This window comes from Schistocerca serialis, chromosome 1 (genome assembly GCF_023864345.2).
Source record: "Schistocerca serialis cubense isolate TAMUIC-IGC-003099 chromosome 1, iqSchSeri2.2, whole genome shotgun sequence".
Lineage (NCBI taxonomy): Eukaryota > Metazoa > Arthropoda > Insecta > Orthoptera > Acrididae > Schistocerca > Schistocerca serialis.
The window spans coordinates 724,425,805-724,444,728 of NC_064638.1; the positions used below are offsets into that span (position 1 = coordinate 724,425,805).

General features: G+C 46.1%; 1 pseudogene; it reads right to left on the reverse strand.

The window, feature by feature from the left end:
- Positions 1-788: 788 nt before the first annotated feature.
- On the reverse strand, positions 789-906 carry LOC126429759 (5S ribosomal RNA; annotated as a pseudogene).
- Between the last annotated feature and the right edge of the window lie 18,018 nt (positions 907-18,924).

Sequence of the window (18,924 nt, forward strand, 5' to 3'; positions counted from 1 at the left end):
GGGGGGGGGGGGGTGGCAATAAAGCTACAGACAGATGGGGGAGAAGGAGATTAGGACGTATATCCAGTTCCCATACATATTCAGCAACTGCGAAACATTGCCGGTTTCTCTACTATTTAAATAATCTGGCGCTTTAAACCGAGTATAATCTGCTTCTGACTGCTGTGTCAAAAAGTCAGTGTGTATGCACAACGTAATTTTATAACTGTTTGTATTATGTAACCTGGTTGCGTTTTGGGTGAAATGTAACTGCTTCTCGGAACTGAATTAAACTAAAATTAAAGAGACTTATAGTTCCTGCAACATGTAAACAACCTTGACAACATCAAACACCTTCAAGAGTCATCCTCTTCGTCTGGGGAATTCTGTGGCAACTCCTATAAAGTAATTAATTTTTTTGCCACTGACAGGTTTATCTGCATGTAATTTTGCTATCAGTATACTTACTGAAAATAAGGCTTGTTGAAAAGTAATGTCTCCCAATTTTGTATTCTGTTGTTAATATTGGTTGAGGTATTATATGTCATGCAAATTACTCGGTCGACTTTCCCGCTTCGCTGGCGCAAGTTGCAAACATCTGTTGTTAAAAAGCACTCCGTCTTCAGTCCACTTGTGGCCCATCAGCACCATCCGACCGCCGTGTCGTCCTCAGATGAGGATGCGGATAGGAGGAGCGTGTGGTCAGCACACCGCTCTCCCGGTCGTTACGATGGTATTCTTGACCGAAGCTACTAATCGGTCGAGTAGCTCCTCAATTGGCATCACCAGGCTGAGTGCACCCCGAAAAATGGCAACAGTGCATGGCGGCCTGGATGGTCACCCATCCAAGTGCCGGCCAAGCCCGACAGCGCTTAACTTCGGTGATCTTACGGGAACCGGTGTATCCACTGCGGCAAGGCCGTTGCCCATCTGTTGTTAATGGACTCCGAATTTTAGCGTGTATCATGGCGGTGTGTAACGCAGCTGTGCTGGTACGTGAGTAACAGGGTGCTGCAATCGAGTTTCGAATTCGAAGAGTTCGTCCATACACGGAGTAACCTCTCCTTCAGCATGATAATGCCAGACCACACACGAGCGCTGCTACACCAGCAATAATCCGAATCCTTGGGATCACTACCATCGATCATCCACCATACACTGCCGACTGGTTCCATCCGATTTTTCTCTCTTTTCAAAACTTAAAGAACGCCTTCGAAGACTTCACCTTGGTAGCGCTGAAGCAGCCAGAGATGAGGTTGTGGCCCCGTCAACGAAGTCAAACGTTCTACAGTGAACGGTATCAACAAACTGATCTCTCACTGAGAGAAATGTTTTCGTCACCAGGGTGACTATGTTGAGAAATGGGTTCGTAAATCTGAAGACTGAAGATCTAGAATGTTAATAACGCTTGTTTTGTTTAAGAAGCCTTAAGAGTTTTCACGTAAAATATTCGGAGACATTACATTTCAGCACGCCCTCGTACATACAACTTAGTATTAAAATAGACAAGAATATTAACGTGCAATTTAGAAATCTTATTATTCTCTGTTAATTGACTCAGTCTAACAGCGCATGAACCCTTCAACAATCTCCACCGCCCTACATATATCTCACGAGAAGGCAATGGAGGTAAAATCAGAAAGATTCTAGCAGGAATCGGGTGAAGTGCCATTGCTGCTCAAAATCTCTTCCGCCATAGCTTGTGGAGTACAGATGTAGTTCATGCAGATATCAACTAAAAAGGAGGGGTAATGGTATGTAGAGAAATTAAACCAGCGGATATTACGGAAATTAGGATAGGAAACGAGGCAGTAAAAGTGGCAGAGGAATTTCGTTATTTAGGCAGCGAAATAACTGACGATGGCCAATGTAGGGATGAAGTAAATGCAGACTGGTTACAGCAAGAATTGCGTTTCCGAGAAAGAGAAATTTCTTAACAGTGAATATAAGTTGAAGCGTTAAGAAGTTAGTCTGTTGGTATTCATCTGGAGTTTCATCTTGCACGGAAGAGAGCATGGACGAAATACCGTTCAGATAAGAAGAAAATATAAGCTTTAGAAATGGGGTCCAACAAAAGAATGCTAAAGATTAGGTAGATAAAGCGTATAACTAATGAGAACGAACTAAGGGGAAAATGAAATAATGGCACAACTTGACTAAAACAAAGGTTCGATTGGAGGGATAATATGACATGAAGGAGTCGTCGATTTGGTAATGGAGGGTAGAGAGTTTGTGTGTGTGTGTGTGTGTGTGTGTGTGTGTGTGTGTGTGCGTGTGTGTGTGGGAGAGGCAGGGGGGAAGGTAAATTATGGAGGAAGACCATTGCTTTAATATGCATTATGTGGTCAAAAATATCCGAACATATGTTTTTCATTTTAGGTGCATTGTGCAGCCACCTACTGACAGGTAGTTCATATCAGCGACCTCAGTAGTCATTAGACAACGTGAGAGAGCAGAATGGGGTGCGCCGTGGAACTCACTGACTTCCAACGTGGTCAGGTGACTGGGTGTCACTTGTGTCATACGTCTGTACGCGAGATTTCCACACTCCTGAACATACCTAGGTCCACTGTTTCAGATGTGATAGTGAAGTGGAAAAGGGTACAGGCCGACCTCGTCTGTTGATTGACAGAGACCGCCGACAGTTGAAGGTGGTCGTAATGTGTAATAGGCAGACATCTATCCAGACCATCACACAGGAATTCCAAACTGCATGAGGATCCACTGCAAGTACTACGACAGTCAGTCGGGAGATGAGAAAACTTGGATTTCATGGTCGAGCAGCTGCTCATAAGCTACACATCACGCTGGTAAATGCCGAACGAAGCCTCTCTTGAGGTAAAGAGGGTAAACACTGGACGATTGAACAGTGCAAAAACGTTGTGTGGGGAGACGAATCACGGTACACAATGTGGCGATCCGATGGCAGGGTGTGGGTATAGCGAATGCCCGGTGAACATCATCTACGAGCGATGCAGTGCCAACAGTAAAATTCGGAGGCGATGGTGTTATGGTGTGGTCATGTTTTTCATGGAAGGCGCTTGCGCCCCTTGTTGTTTTGCGTGGCACTATCACAGCACAGGCCTACATTGATGTTTGAAGCACCTTCTTGCTTTCCACTGTTGAAGAGCAATTCGGGGATGACGATTGCATCTTTCAACACGATCGAGGACCTATTCATATTGCACGGCCTTGGCGGAGTGGTTACACCGACAGTAACATCCCTGTAATGGATTAGCCTGCACAGAGTCCTGACCTGAATCATATAAACACCTTTGGAATGTTTCGGAACGCCAACTTTGTGCCAGCCCTCACCGACATCGATACCTCTCCTCACTGCAGCCCTCCGCGACGAATAGGCTGCCATTCCCCAAGAAACCTTCCAGCACCTGATTGAACGTTTGCCTGCGAAAGTGGAAGCTGTCATCAAGGTTAAGGCTAGACCAAAACCATACTGAATTCCAGCATTATCGATGGAGGGTGTCGCGAACTTACAAGTCATTTTCAGCCAGGTGTCCGGATACTTTTGATCACATAGTGTAGTAAGCAAGTGCGAGTTGATGCAGGTTGCAGCAGCCACGCAGAGATTAAGGAGCTTGCTCACGATAGACTGTGGCGGAGTGCTCAAACCAGTCTTCCAAGGCCACAACAATGACGTGAAGGTAGCAAATAGTTAATAAAGTGACAAAGAATCCTAGCCCCGACTTTTTATTGACACTTCATAAATAACGTTGTTGCGAAATATGTTTTCTCTAACTTATTGGTATACGAAGTTCGCAATTCAATTCAAGACAAATTTAGTCCGCGGCAAGTTAGCACGCCCGTCCTGGGAAGGCTCTTAAAGGTTTTCGGACCGGCAGCCTCACGACATCCAGCACGGAAGTCGTCAGACAGTCATAAATGTAAGCAAAGCTTCCTTCAAGCACATACATCCCGCTTTCGCAGATGCGATTTAGGAACCCTTTTTCCTCAAAATGTAGCCCAACTCTTCACGGTCCTTTGAGAAACAAAACGAATAACGGTCTGCTTTGACGGAAACATCACGGAGAGACGCCGACAAAGGAATACCGTGGATGTGGCAGTGTGAGGGAATGTGATGCAATCGCGGGCCGCCCACAACGCTACCAGGAAGGAACAGAAGTGGAGCGCCGCAGACAGCCCGCGAGGACTGCAGGCTTGCCGTGAGGGGTACTCCGGTTATCGCGCCACGAAGAGAAAAATAACTTTGTGTTCTGCATTACGGCAGGTCTTGTCACGGGGGAAGCCTCGGAAAAGAGGTCCACCACATGAGCTTCTAGGGAAGTGATTCCAGTGGTGGTTTCCCGTTGCCTTCCACTGGTGATGATGAAATAATAATGAGGACAACACAGTCCCTGAGCAGAGAAAATCTTCGACCCAGCCGGGAATCGAACCCGGGCCCCTTGGGGTGACAGACCGCCGCGCTGACCACTTTCATATATACATATAATTTTGCTTCTTCAGCTATCGGGGCGGACCACGAAGAGAAAACGCACGGTAAAATACGTTACACTTCCCATGGCAAAACATGACTCATATCAAACCTTGGGATTGTTTGTTTAAAGATCGATCTGGCCGTCAGGGCACTTTGAGGACTTCCATCACAATGGATACCGTTACGGCAAGTTGAAAGAAGACAGTGTGAGAGGGAGAGATAGGGCGATATATATACGTGCGCATCATAAACGCTTTCTCTCGAAAATATTTCTCTCCTTCATCCCTCCTCTGCGTTACCACAGATGACGTGTCACTAATCTCATTTGTACTAAGATTGCAGTACATGCGAGATGCCTATTTGCTCCCACCGCCCTGAGAGGAATGCATAAGTTCTAATACATGTTCACCAACCTGCAGTGTTCTGTAGTTGTTGTCCGCTGTGCAGGAAACAGCACGTAGGTTGTGAATCCGTTACCTTCAAACTGTAATAAAATCCTAGCGGGGAACAGTTATTTTAGAAATAATTAAATTTCCAGTCAGTTTGTTTATACGGGGTGCCATTCGCTCTTTATTAGCAGAACACGAGAAACTGCACAATTACATTCCACTTAAGAGTCACAAATAATTTTGGGCTGGACATATTGATAACATCCGAATTCCTACCACTCATCTCCAGATTCCCTCCACGAACGGGGCAGGTGCACTCTGGTCATACAGGCGTGTCCACGACTGCAGCTGTGGCTGCAGCCCCGGAGGTAATTATCACAGCCGCGCAGGATTAGCCGACGCCGGCACGGTAACTCAGCGTGTTTGGTCAGAGGGTTAGCTACCCTCTGTAATAAAGAAAACTGAGTTAATGGATCAACGACGAACTGAAACGGGTGTCTTGCGACGTCCGCCCCGAGCAGATACAAAAAACGAAGATGAACAAAATGAGATTTAAAAAAAAAAAAAAAAAAAAAAAAGCGGTCTAAGGCGCCGCAATCATGGACTGTGCGGCTGGTCCCGGCGGTGGTTCCAGTCCTCCCTCGGGCATGCATGTGTGTGTTTGTCCTTAGGAAAATTTAGGTTAAGTAGTGTGTAAGCTTAGGGACTGATGACCTTAGCAGTTAAGTCCCATAAGATTTCACACATAATTTATTTTAATTATGACCGATCTCTCTACGGCGGCGCTAGCGGTGTACGAGGGCATGGGTGCATAGCATGTGGACCTCGGGACATGAGCGTGCAGGATGTATGAGTGTTTTCAGTGATCTCCCATATCCACTTATGAGAAATACTGCTACAGACTGGATCGTGGTTTTAGTGTGTCTTGTTTAGTGCTTCTCAATACATCGCAGTAGACTCTGTCTTGCAGTGGTACTTGCTGTTGCCTCTGTTCTATCACACAGCAAAGCCTTCCCCCCTCCTTCCGAATGTAACAGAATCGATTTAGGAATTCTTTAGTTCTTTTAAAAACCCAATCGCGACGTCAAATTCCCGATCGATCAATTTATTGTTTCCGATAGTCGTATTGCGTGCACACATCCATCCGGTACAGGCGGGCGTGGCCTCCACGGGAGTAGTTCTCCGTCTCGGCCTGTGTGGATGAGGGCTACCCTGTACATGGCGAACGGCGCGCGCCTCGCGATTGTGCAATCGGTACAATCTTTTTTTTCACCAGATATGTCTAGTGGAACATTATGGTGGAGGAGGGTATTTGTGCTCTCAAACGTTTGTGAGTACAAGAATTTGGATATATTTAGTACTACGAGCTATTTGTGGTGGAAATTTTATTAATTGCCTTGTGTAATGTTTGTGTGTAATACTCAAATGTTGAAAATATGTTCTATTACGAAGAAGGATCATCATAAGGTGGAGGTGAGTGTTTTAAGCGATCCATACGACCCCTGTAAGTTGTTAAACAATTAATTTGATAGGGTAGTGCGAATGAATTATTTTTGATATCGAAATTCTGTCAGCTCTCCCTTTGTCTCCACCATTAGCCAATAGAAACACTGTATTCTGAGGAGATATGCAAACCTCTGTCAGCATGTTTTGGTATGCTGGTTCACACAGACAAACAGGGAGTGGCCTCTTGAGAAAGACAAAGACAGGAAGCGAAACTGAAATTTCTGGACCAACAGAATAACGCGACTTTATATTTTGTTTGGGGACCGCAAGATCGAAGGAGGCCGATATGCAATTCGTGGTCAGTGGTATTTAGTAACGTGATCGGTAATTAGGACAAAGGGGGGGGGGGGGATTACCTACATCGTGGTGCCCCGACGATAGACACACGCACGGGAGATTCAAATGGTTCAAATGGCTATGGTTCAAATGGCTCTGAGCACTATGGGACTCAACTGCTGAGGTCATTAGTCCCCTAGAACTTAGAACTAGTTAAACCTAACTAACCTAAGGACATCACAAACATCCATGCCCGAGGCAGGATTCGAACCTGCGACTGTAGCGGTCTTGCGGTTCCAGACTGCAGCGCCTTTAACCGCACGGCCACTTCGGCCGGCTCAAATGGCTCTGAGCACTATGGGACTTAACATCTGAGGTCATCAGTCCCCTAGAACTTAGAACTACTTAAACCTAGCTAACCTAAGGACATCACACACATCCATGCCCGAGGCAGGATTCGAACCTCCGACCGTAGCGGTCGCGCGGTTCCAGACTGAAGCGCCTAGAACCGCTCGGCCACACCGGCCGGCAGAGCCTTAACATCCCTGACTCCAACAGCAAATATAAACAAGCCCACTCAGCGTTTCCATGCACAATCACAATGAAAGAGTGCTGCGATTGTTTAAATATTCCATACTGCAATCGATTTCCTGACAAATACTTTAAATAAACTGTATTCCATACACCACCTTGTAGCCCATAAACTGTTTAAATAAACAGTATTCCATATATGGCAGTCAATTTCACAACAATTTTTTCAAACAAATAGATAATTTATATTCCAAAGACGGTCTTGTATCCCATCAATTGTCGAAATAAACAATATGCCACACAGTCTAAATTGTTTAATCAATATGTCATACCTTGCAACCGATTTCCGATCAGATTCTTCAACTAAATAGGTAAACTATATTTCATACACGATCTTGTAGCCCATATATTGTTTAAATAAACACTATGCCACATGATGACTGAATTGTTTAAACAATATTCCATACACTGCAATCGATTTTCTGCCAAATAGCCAATCAGTCTTTTTCTGGCCAATTTCCAGATGGGGGGGGGGGGGGGAGGCAGAGGGCTGCAGGTTCTCCCAGAGGGGTAGAGGTTAATTGCTTTATCAATTTAATTAATTAGTAAATCAAATTTATATCAAAAGTGTTCTTGTATCAGCAAGAGAGTGTCCTGAGGGGTGGAGGAGGAGGATGGGAAGAGTAAAGACAGGTGGGAGGGGGAGGGGTGGAGGTAACATTAAAAACCCCTTAACTGAACAATAGTTTAAGGACCTATCAATCAAAAGAACAGGTTAGCCCCAGAGGGTCTTAATCCACTTAGCAGAACAATAGGTTGAGGACCTGTCAATCAAAAGGGAACAATAGGTTTGCCCCTGAATATAGGAAACCAGCATTAACAAAATGCACTGATATTCTCGTTTCCCTATTACTTCAGTCAGCTGAATAACCATTCTTTCCATTTAAAACGACGAAGTAGCGTTGACACTACAGTATCCGATCCATAAGCTAATTCATGACCTTAAGATGGAAGAGGATGGCAGGTGATAGCTAACGTATGGCTGTTGATCACCAAAATTTGTAATGTCTTACAGAATGCGACAGGGGATCGTGGTCTGTCGATAGAACCTACTGAGCCCCACACAGCTTTCACAAATAATTTACGAGAGCCTCTTCCCCATATACGGTCTATAATATTCTGTCCAGTCACTTTAATGTGCCTACCTGTCAAAAGCCTGAATGACCACCTTTTGCAGCGCAGATCGGTGTGAGGCGTGCAGGAAAAGAGTGATTGAGGTTCTGGAAGGCCCCAACAGGGATGTGGAGACATGCCGACTCCACTACCATGGCCAGCTGCGCTAGGTTTCAGGCTTGAGGATCCACGGCACGAACAGCCCGATCGAGGTGGTCCTACAGATTCTCAGATGGGTTTGAATATGGGGATTCTGATGGCCAGAGGTGTTTGGTAAAGTCATCCTGATCCTCTTCAAACCATGCACGTACACTGCGAGCTATGTGACTTGTTGCATGTCCTGCTGGTAGATGTCATCAAGCAGAGGAAACACTCAGTGAATGCCATGAAAGCATTCCCCAGACGATAACGCTTCCTAATGAAGCCTGGACGGTCGCGACATTTGTTGCAGAATGTTTGATTTCAGATCGTTCCCTCCTTACACGCCAAATGCCATCTGTCATCTAAAAAGGCCATCTGTCACCACTCAGTGAACGTCCAGTTGCACTATTGGCGTGCAAATTCCAGCCTTTGCTGCCGATGAGCAGCAGTGAGCATGAATGCTTAAACTAGGCTTCCGCTGTGGAGGCACGTACCCTGCAACGTTCGTTGAACACTCGTTGAGGAGACACTGTTGGTAGCCCATTGTTTCACCTGGGCTGTCAGTTGCTCAACAGTTGCACATCTGTTTGCCTGCACACATCTCTGCAGCCATTGTTCACCCCTTTCATCTATGGCCCGTTGGTGCATGATAGTTGCCTCAGCACTGGTTCTGGACAGCACCATTTTGCCATGCACAGTGTACTTTAACAACGGCGGCACTCAAACAATATACAAACTTAGCCATTTCGGAAATGTTTCCACCTTTGGTCTGAAAGCCAGTAACCTTGCCCTTTTGGACATCAGATAAAGCACTCTGTTAGTGCATTACAACAATGACTGCACTGTTTTCCGTGTTACCAAACACGGTTTATATACCCTCCACCGCTAGTGCTGCTAGCAGCCGTCTCTGAGTGGTTGTTGTATGTTGAGGTCGAACATAGGCAGTCGTGAAAATAGTGTGACTGGACCATGTAAATCACTTCAACTATGCTGTACTGAGTGGACGAATTAAATGAGACCTTTTTTCTGTGTTTTACGTTGGAAGTGGATGCTCACATCTTTGAAATGTTTTTGTTTTGGCAAAGAGACTAGAAGAGAAAGAGAGAACATTGGAGGCAACTGGGAAAAATGGAGTGCCTGTAACTGATAAGACTGGAAAACAGCATTCGGCTTCAGTGGTCAAGGATGACTGTCTTCCAGGACAAGAGCGGCAGCGTTAAAGTATGTACACTTGTACTACTCCAAAATATTACCGTCTCCTGCTGAACAGTTTGTTGGTCCACCTTCGGAACGCCACACTGCAACCACTCTGTATGAAATGGATTCCGTAATTACATGATAGATATAGGGAGGTACGTGGCGCCAGACGTCTACGCAAGATCATACAAGTCCCGTAAATTACTGGGCGGTCCTTTGTGGGCGCGCAGTTCCCGCCCCATAGTGTCACCGTCGGGTTAAGATCAAGCGAATTTGGAGGCAAGACTTCCATGCTCTTCAAACTACACTACTGGCCATTAAAATTGCTACACCACGAAGATGACGTGTTACAGACGCGAAATTTAACCGACAAGAAGAAGATGCTGTGATATGCAAATGATTAGCTTTCCAGAGCATTCACACAAGATTGGCGCCGGTGGCGACACCTACAACGTGCTAACATGAGGAGAGTTTCCAACCGATTTCTCATACACAAACAGCAGTTGACCGGCATTGCCTGGTGAAACGTTGTTGTGAAGCCTCGTGTAAGGAGGAGAAATGCGTACCATCACGTTTCCGACTTTGATAAAGGTCGCATTGTAGCCTACCGCGATTGCGGTTTATCATATCGCGACGTTGCTGCTCCCGTTGGTAGAGATCCAATGACTGTTAGCACAATATGGAATCGGTAGGTTCAGGAGCGTAATACGGAACGCCGTGCTCGATCCCAACTACCTCGAATCACCAGCAGTCGAGATGACAGGCATCTTATCTGCATGGCTGTAACGGATCGTGCAGCCACGTCTCGATCCCTGAGTCAACAGATGGGGACGTTTGCAAGACAACAACTATCTTCACGAACAGTTCGACGACGTTTGCAGCAGCATGGACTATCAGATCGGAGACCATGGCTGCAGTTACCCTTGACGCTGCATCACAGACAGGAGTGCCTGCGATGGTGCACTCAACGACGAACCTGGGTGCACGAATGGCGAAACGTCATTTTTTCGGATGAATCGAGGTTCTGTTTATAGCATCATTATGGTCGCATCCGAGTTTGGCGACATCGCCCTGAACACACATTGGAAGCGTGTATTCGTCATCGCCACACTGGCGTATCACCCGGCGTGATGGTATAGGGTGCCATTGGTTACACGTCTCGATTACCTCTTGTTCGCATTGACGGCACTTTGAACAGTGGACGTTGCATTTCAGATGTGTTACGACCTGTGGCTCTACCCTTCATTCGATCCCTGTGAAACCCTACATTTCAGCAGGATAATGCACGACTGCATGTTGCAGGTCCTGTACGGCGGGCCTTTCTGGATACAGAAAATGTTCGACTGCTGCCCTGGCCAGCACATTCTCCAGATCTCTCACCAATTGAAAACGTCTGGTCAATGGTGGCCGAGCAACTGCCTCGTCACAATACGCCAGTCACTACTCTTGATTAACTGTGGTATCTTGTTGAAGCTGTATGGGGAGCTGTACCTGTACACACCATCCAAGCTCTGTTTGACTCAATGCCCAGGCGTATCAAGGCCGTTATTACGGCCAGATGTGGTTGTTCTGGGTGCTGTCTTCTCAGGATCTATGCAACCAAATTGCGTGAAAATGTAATCACATGTCAGTTCTAGTATAATATATTTGTCCAATGAATACCCGTTTATCATGTGCATTTCTTCTTAGTGTAGCAATATTAGTGGCCAGTAGTGTACTATAACACGATTCTGTTCTTGTGACTTGGATAACTATGCAGCTGGAAAGACGCCAGCGCCGTCGGTGAAGACATCAAGCATAAAGGGAGGCAATAATGTTTACATAGCCTGCAACTGACATGGTGGCTTCCATGACTACCACAGGTCGCATGAAAGCTCAGCTGAGTGTCCTCCATAGCATAATACGGCTCTCGTTGGCCTGTGTCCAGGGCACAGTATATATTTCGAGCTACCTTTCAAGTCGATGACAGCGCACCAGACTCTATCAACGGCCTAGTGTAATAACAACCGTTATTCATCAAACCAAGCGACATACTGCCATATTTCTGTGCTTCAACTTTGATGCCCACTGCAGTCGTATTTGACAAAGTCTTTGGTTCAATATTGGAATGCGTAGGGGTCGTCCGTTCCACCCCATGTTCAACAATGTGGAATGAACTTTATGCTCCGAAACACTTGAAGCCTGCACGAGCACTGTACTGGGTCATCATATCTCCCACAGATCACCGTCTGTCCTGCGTTACAGAACGGGCATGCCTTCAACTTGCACTTTCAGTGATTAAGCGTGGACGCTCAACACCTTTTCACCTACTCGTGGTTCCAGCGCCCTTCAGCCACTATCTAAAGATCCTCACGACAGTAGATCGCGAACAGCCGATCCGTTTCATAGCTGGGCCATAATAATCGGCCCTCTGCCACAGTCGCTTATGTCAGTGGATTTCCTTTTAGCGGCCCGTAACGTCACTAAAATGATGCATCATTCGTATGTACTCACTTATATGTTTTCCGTACTGTGTCATGTACCCACAAAACCACGACGCAGCATTCAGACTTTAAACAAGTAGCGGTCACAATGTTTTTGCTCATTGGTGAGTTTCCACGTCTGCAGCAGGGTTGACGTTTCCGCATTTTTTTTTCCTAGTATCTCAACTATTGACCTAGAACACATTTTAGTTTAAAGAACCTCTGCGTGTGAAATAAGTCTTATACTAGTAGAAGGAGCACCACATATTTTCTATGATACATTTTTCGTTATGAAGAGGATCATTTCTGATAACTGTCGACAAGAGCCGTCGTGAAGAATATGGCGATAAATAAGTAAGAACCTCCAATCGAGTTTTTTGCTTAATTACTTAACTGATGAATTGTTACAGTTATCTGAATCTGGATATTCTGGTAGATTCTAAGGAAGAGACAAGATCGGTCATGAATTTTAGGGACTGGAAGGGATCACGACGCTCAATACAAGCAACTGTTTACGACTAAACGCTTTCACTGTGGAATCTACAGTTATCTAGCATATGGCATTAGATGTTCGCGGAAGTCTTAAGAAAAACTCCTGTTCATTCACATCGGCAGAATTTGGTTACAAGTACGAGAGTCACACAAAGAAAAATCGAAAAAAACATTAAATCATGGTGGGGCGATATGCTCTACGACGAGTAGTCATAAAGTTCCAATTATCACCTAGAAAAATAAAGTTATCTAATTAATTCGTTGTTTTCAGGTTCATGTCTGCAGCTCTGGTACACTTTCAGCCACCCGAGTCACAGTGCCATAGTACACTACCAGAGTTGGCAAAAAATGTTGCAGTGCATCTTCATGAAGTGTATCATGCTGTAATTCGGCTTCCATAAAATGGACATGCGTTTTCACTTTTGTTTCGGCAACTTTACTGGTGTGCTGCTGTACTGTGACACGGGTGTCTGAATGTGTAACAGTACTGCAGACAGATACGCGTACCTGAAAACAAACAACAAACTAATTAGGTAACTTTATCTCTTCTAGGTGACAATTAAAACTCTATGACTACCTTCAAACCTCATTAATTCAGTACTGGACCAAGGTTTTCGTCCTTTTCCATAACCCAAAGGGCAATTCAAATTTAATATAGCGATTACAAATGGCTATAACTATTTAATACATAGCAATACATTGTTAAGAACTGTAGAGAATGTAAAGGAAATGTTAAAATTATTTTTACATCTTTTATTAGTTTCTATACGATTCCCCTTAGTCACCCAGATATCATATAAGCGATAGTCCATTTCACGCCATACACTCTGAAGCGTGTATGGAAATGCGCATTTTGAGTTCTAGAATTGTTTCCGGTAAATGAGGTACGTACTTTCAAACAACCCCATAAAAAGAAATACCTGGATGTCAGATCCAGAGATTTAGGTGGCCAAGACGACGTCTTCAGGTACAGTAAGACCGATCCAACTATTTGGAAGATGTCGATGTAAGAATTTGCGAGCCTTCAGACCCCAATTTGTGGGTACTCCATCTTGCCGAAAGATGTAATCCGTCGAATCTGCATCAAGTTGTAGGACCAGGTACGGCTCAAGCATGTGCAGATAAGTGGTTGTTAAGACACTCAACTAAATTAAGAGAAATGAAGTCTACAGTTTTTTTGTGCTGAGCACATTAACTTTCGGTGAGTCATGCTGGTGTTCAGTTAGACACAAATGCGTTAATGTGTCCCGTACTCGAATGTTGTGACGGTCAACCTCGTCGTTTATGGGTAAGGTTGCCTGATCACTAAAACTGAGACGTGCAGGAAATGTTTCTTTTTCCACGGCTTCCAGCGCTGCCGTATGCTTCATGTAGTGTTCCTGTTTCAGTTTCTGCAAAATTAGAATTGCGTACCGATCCACTTTCAGCTCCGTTTTGACAAAACGTTGTTTGTGGCATCTGCAGTTCCTTCCGGTTTCATGCATCGATTTCCATACACTGCGTTCAGTGAAAGGCGAACTGCTTCGTCATTTCTGCAGATATTCGTGACTGGCTTCCGATTTACTGCGCTTGTGCAACGACCGGGATCTTGAACTTCGTTTTACATTCTCCGTCAATCTTACCGATGTATCGCTAACCATTAGATAGCTACATACGTTTGTAATTGCCGAGTATATCACATGTTCACTCCCTGGGAAACCATGAGTAGATTGTTAATGGTTCAGGAACGACAGAAGTCCACGTTCGAGAGCATAGGAGCTGTTATTGGGTGGGTAATGGGAGGAGATGCTGTGGGCTATCCGAAATCGAGACTTGTTCGTGTGCCAGCGACCCCTGCTGCAGTAATGGAACAGGGTGCTGAGTGAGGGACGCTGCTGGCCCACGGGAGGGGGCGGAGTCCTCCCTCATTGTCCGCGGCGGCTGCTGCCTGCAGGAGACCGATAGCACGGTGGCCGCTGGCGATTGTGCCGGTCGCAGCCCGAGATCCCTCTCAGGAAGGCTGCTCCCCTCCGCCAGTCGCCCCCACCCCCACCACGACATTATCTGTTTCCGTTATTCACCACATGCCAACGGTCAGTGGAAGCCAGTAGGGGACTACCGTATTTCCGCATCCTCCTTGAGAACTTTTCCACTCTGCGTATCCGCTCAGGAAAGAATCAGCCACACCATTTCCCGTGGATTTCGCATGGGAATGGTGCTCAAACCGTAAGCATCATAATCATCTTCTAAAGGCTAGGCATGCTCGCTGCAACTATATCCGTATCTCCTCAGCTCATTATTTAAAATCAGCAAACAGTCTGAATTTGACTGCATCCATCAAAGAATCCACATGATTCTTCCACGGTCTTCCTCTTCTTTACTTCCCTAAACCCTTGCCGGCCGGAGTGACAGAGTGGTTCTAGGCGCTACAGTCTCGAACCGCGCGGCCGCAACCGTCGCAGGTTCGAATCCTGCCTCGGGCTTGGATGTGTGTGATGTCCTTAGGTTAGTTAGGTTTAAGTAGTTCTATGTTCTAGGGACTGATGACCTCAGAAGTTAAGTCCCATAGTGCTCAGAGCCATTTGAACCTAAACCCTTCCTCCTAATAGGATTGTCAAGAGACCGGAACGTGTTGTCAGTGACTTTTGTTTTCCTCTTTTCTATAGGAGTGATCAGTTCCGTTGTTTCATCTACTTCCTTGAGAATCCACTAGCCCGACTTCTCCTTTCTTCGGCTTATTTTCAGCATCTTTCTCACCATCCATTGCTTCCAGTCGTTGTACACGATCCAGTTACATTACTGTGGCCACCGCCTATGTTCGACCTCAACGTGCAATAACACTCAGGGATGGCAGGTGGTACCACTAGCAGACAAGGGTATATAAAGCATATAAAGCACGTAGGGGGCAGGGGATAGACCGAAAACAATGCAGTCGTTGACGGCATGCAGAAACGGAGCGATTTATCTAACGTCCAAAAGGGCATCATCACTAGCTTTTGGGCCAAGGGTGGAATGATTTCCGAAACGGAGAAGTTTGTAAGCTGTTCGCGTGCCGCCGTGGTTAAAGTATACCGTGCGTTGAAAAATGGTCCAATCCAAAACCAGTGCTGAGGCAGCTGTGGTGGACCACGGGCCATAGATGAGAGGGGCGAACGATGGCTGCAGAGATGTGTGCGGGCGAATCGACGTGCAGTTGTTGACCAACTGACCGATCAGATGAATTCCTCAACGGAATTTCAGCGAACATTGCCGCGTATGGGCAGCAAGCGCCTTGTTCAAATGGTTCAAATGGCTCTAAGCTCTCTGGGACTTAACATCTGAGGTCACCAGTCCCCTAGACTTAAACCTAACTAACCTAAGGACATCACACACATCCATGCCCGAAGCAGGATTCGAACCTGCGACCGTAGCAGCAGCGCGGTTCCGGACTGAAGCGCCTAGAACCGCTCTGTCACAGCGGCCGGTTAGCGCCTTGTTCAAGCACTCATGCTGACTGCTGTTCATCGGTAAGAAAGCCTGGAATTTGCACGCCAGTACCGACACTGGAAGTCCACTGAGTGAGTCCAGTGAGTGGATCACAGTTTATGCTCCGTCGGACTAAAAGCAAACGCCCTGCAACAATCATCGGATGGGTCCAGGACGTGGGAGGGAGCTTTATGGACTGGGGAACGTTTTCGTGGCATTCCGTGGGTAATATTGTCATTCTGGAAGTCACAATAAAACAACACACAAGTATGCATCTATCCTTGGGTACCGTGTCCAACCCTACATATTGTTCGTTTCCCCGGCACGAAGGCGTCTACCAGCAGCACAGTGCAGCGTGTTATACACCTTACAGTGGACGTGCATGGTTCGAAGAGCTCCAGGATGAGTTTACCGTACTCCCCTGCCCACCAGCCTTCCTAGATTTATTAAATGCAACCGCGCATTTCTAGTAGCGCCTCGATCGGGCTGTTCGCGCCATGGATCTTCAGTCGAGAAATCTAGCGCAGCTGGCCACGGCACTGGAGTCGGAACGACTCCACATCCACCTGTCCGTACCTTCCATAATCTCACTGACTCTCTTCCTGCATGTCTCTTAGCAGTCTGTGCTGCAAAGATGGTTTTTCAGGCTTTTTACGGATGGTCACTTTAATGTGACTGCGCCCCGTGTAGCCAGCTTTATTAGGACACGTGTTTCACAGCCATATAAGAAAAATTCTCCGGACAAACATTTTGATTAATTATTTTCTAGTTTTGGTACTTATGTGTCTGCTTGTCAGAAGATGTTCCGTGTTAATGAAGGTCTATTTAGCTAGCTTAGTTCTCCTGATTTCATTTGTGCGTCTGTTTTCCGGGGGTAGTGCACAGAGTTGTCTCACCCCCAGTATTCAGATTTCCATTCAAGTATATTTCCGTACTCTGGATTTTGTACAGGAGTAGAACGAGTCTTCTGTCCCTCCATTTCAGTATAATGTTCTTCGTGGTGTTAACTAACTACTTCCAGTTTAGGTTATAGAAGATTTTCTCTGTATTGAAGAGTGTAATATATGTCTTCTTGTCAGCAATGAGTCCTCTTTCTAGAATAGTTCTTACTGCTAGCAGAACTTGTCTAGTTCTCTTTCCGGGTTTGAAAACAAACTGATATTGAGACCCAAGTTTTTCCATTTTCTTTTTTATCCTGTCCTTAGTTAAACAGAGCCAATCGTATCTAATCGTAGGTAATATATACTATGTGATCAAAAGTATCCGGAATGCTGGCTGAAAATGACTTACAAGTTCGTTGCGCCCTCCATCGGTAATGCTGGAATTGAATATGGTGTTGGCCCACCCTTGGCATTGATAACGGCTTCCACTTTCGCAGGCATCGTTCAATCAGGTGCTGGAAGGTTTCTTGGTGAATGGCAGCCCATACTTCACGGAGGGCTGCACTGAGGAGATGTATCGATGTCGGTCGGTGAGGCCTGGCACGAAGTCGGCGTTCCAAAACATCCCAAAGGTGTTCTATAGGATTCAGGTCAGGACTCTGTGCAGGCCAGTCAATGACGGCGATGTTACTGTCGTGTAACCACTCCGCCACAGGCCATACAGTATGAACAGGTGCTCGATGGTCTTGAAAGATTCAATCGCCATCCCTGAATTGCTCTTCAACAGTGGGAAGAAAGAAGGTGCTTAAAACATCAATGTAGGCCTGTGCTGTGGTAGTGCCACGCAAAGCAACAAAGGGTGCAAGCCCCCTCCATGAAAAACACGACCACCCCGTACCACCACCGCCTCCGAATTTTACTGTTGGCACTACACACGCTGGCAGATGACGTTCACCAGACATTCGCCATACCCACACCCTGCCATCGGATCGCCACATTGTGTACCGTGATTAGTCACTCCACACGACGTTTTTCCACTGTTCAATCGTCCAATGTTTACGCTCCTTACACCAAGCGAGGCGTCGTTCGGCATTTACCGGCGTGATGGGTGGCTTATGAACAGCCGCCTGACCATGAAATACAAGTTTTCTCACCTCCCGCCTTACTGTTATAGTACTTGCAGTGGATCCTGATGCAGTTTGGAATTCCTGTGTGATGGTCTGGATAGAACGGTCCGGACACTTGGATGATGTCGTCCAGGATACCGAGCAGCATACACAGCACACGCCCGTAGGGCACTATCAATAGACCACCCTGTGTATGTGTGTGTATACGTGTGTGTTTGTGTCCGTGCGTGCCCGTGTGTGTGTCAGACATGTTCCTAGAGGCTTAATGGCCTAACTTCACCCCTTCAGTTCGGATGCACACCAGGATAGGTTTTCCCCTCGTGGGAATACAGATCGCGCTGCGAGCGAAGGGTACGAGGACAGGTATGCTGCACCGGCAAATGACGATTTGGAAATTTGGGTCGGTTGCGAAGCGTGTTAAGGTGGCCGAGGCAGTTGAGGCAACCGTTCCAGATATCTGGGTTCGACACCCGGCCTGTCACAAATGCGGCCGCCGTCCGAATAATTTTTCTGAATATTGATAATGAGGGCTGGTGTTTCGTGTAATAGAGTGAAAATAATTTTATCTCTGCAGCTGTACTTGTCTAGCGAGATTACATTGCATGGCGAAGGCTACTCACTCGTGTTGGATTTAATAAGAGACAGAACAAAAAGTGAGGAGGCATTACGTTAATTACCGCCTCTAGCCCTATTAATGGCCACAATACAGATACGAAGTAAGCTGACCACTTTCTTCAGGTATGCCTTATCCAGCTGAAGCTACGCACTGATTATTACCTTCTGCAGAGCTACCAAATTGCGGAGATGATGACTGCTGCGTTTCACCTGCTATTCCAAATAGTCCCAGACATTTTATATGGGATTAAGATCGGG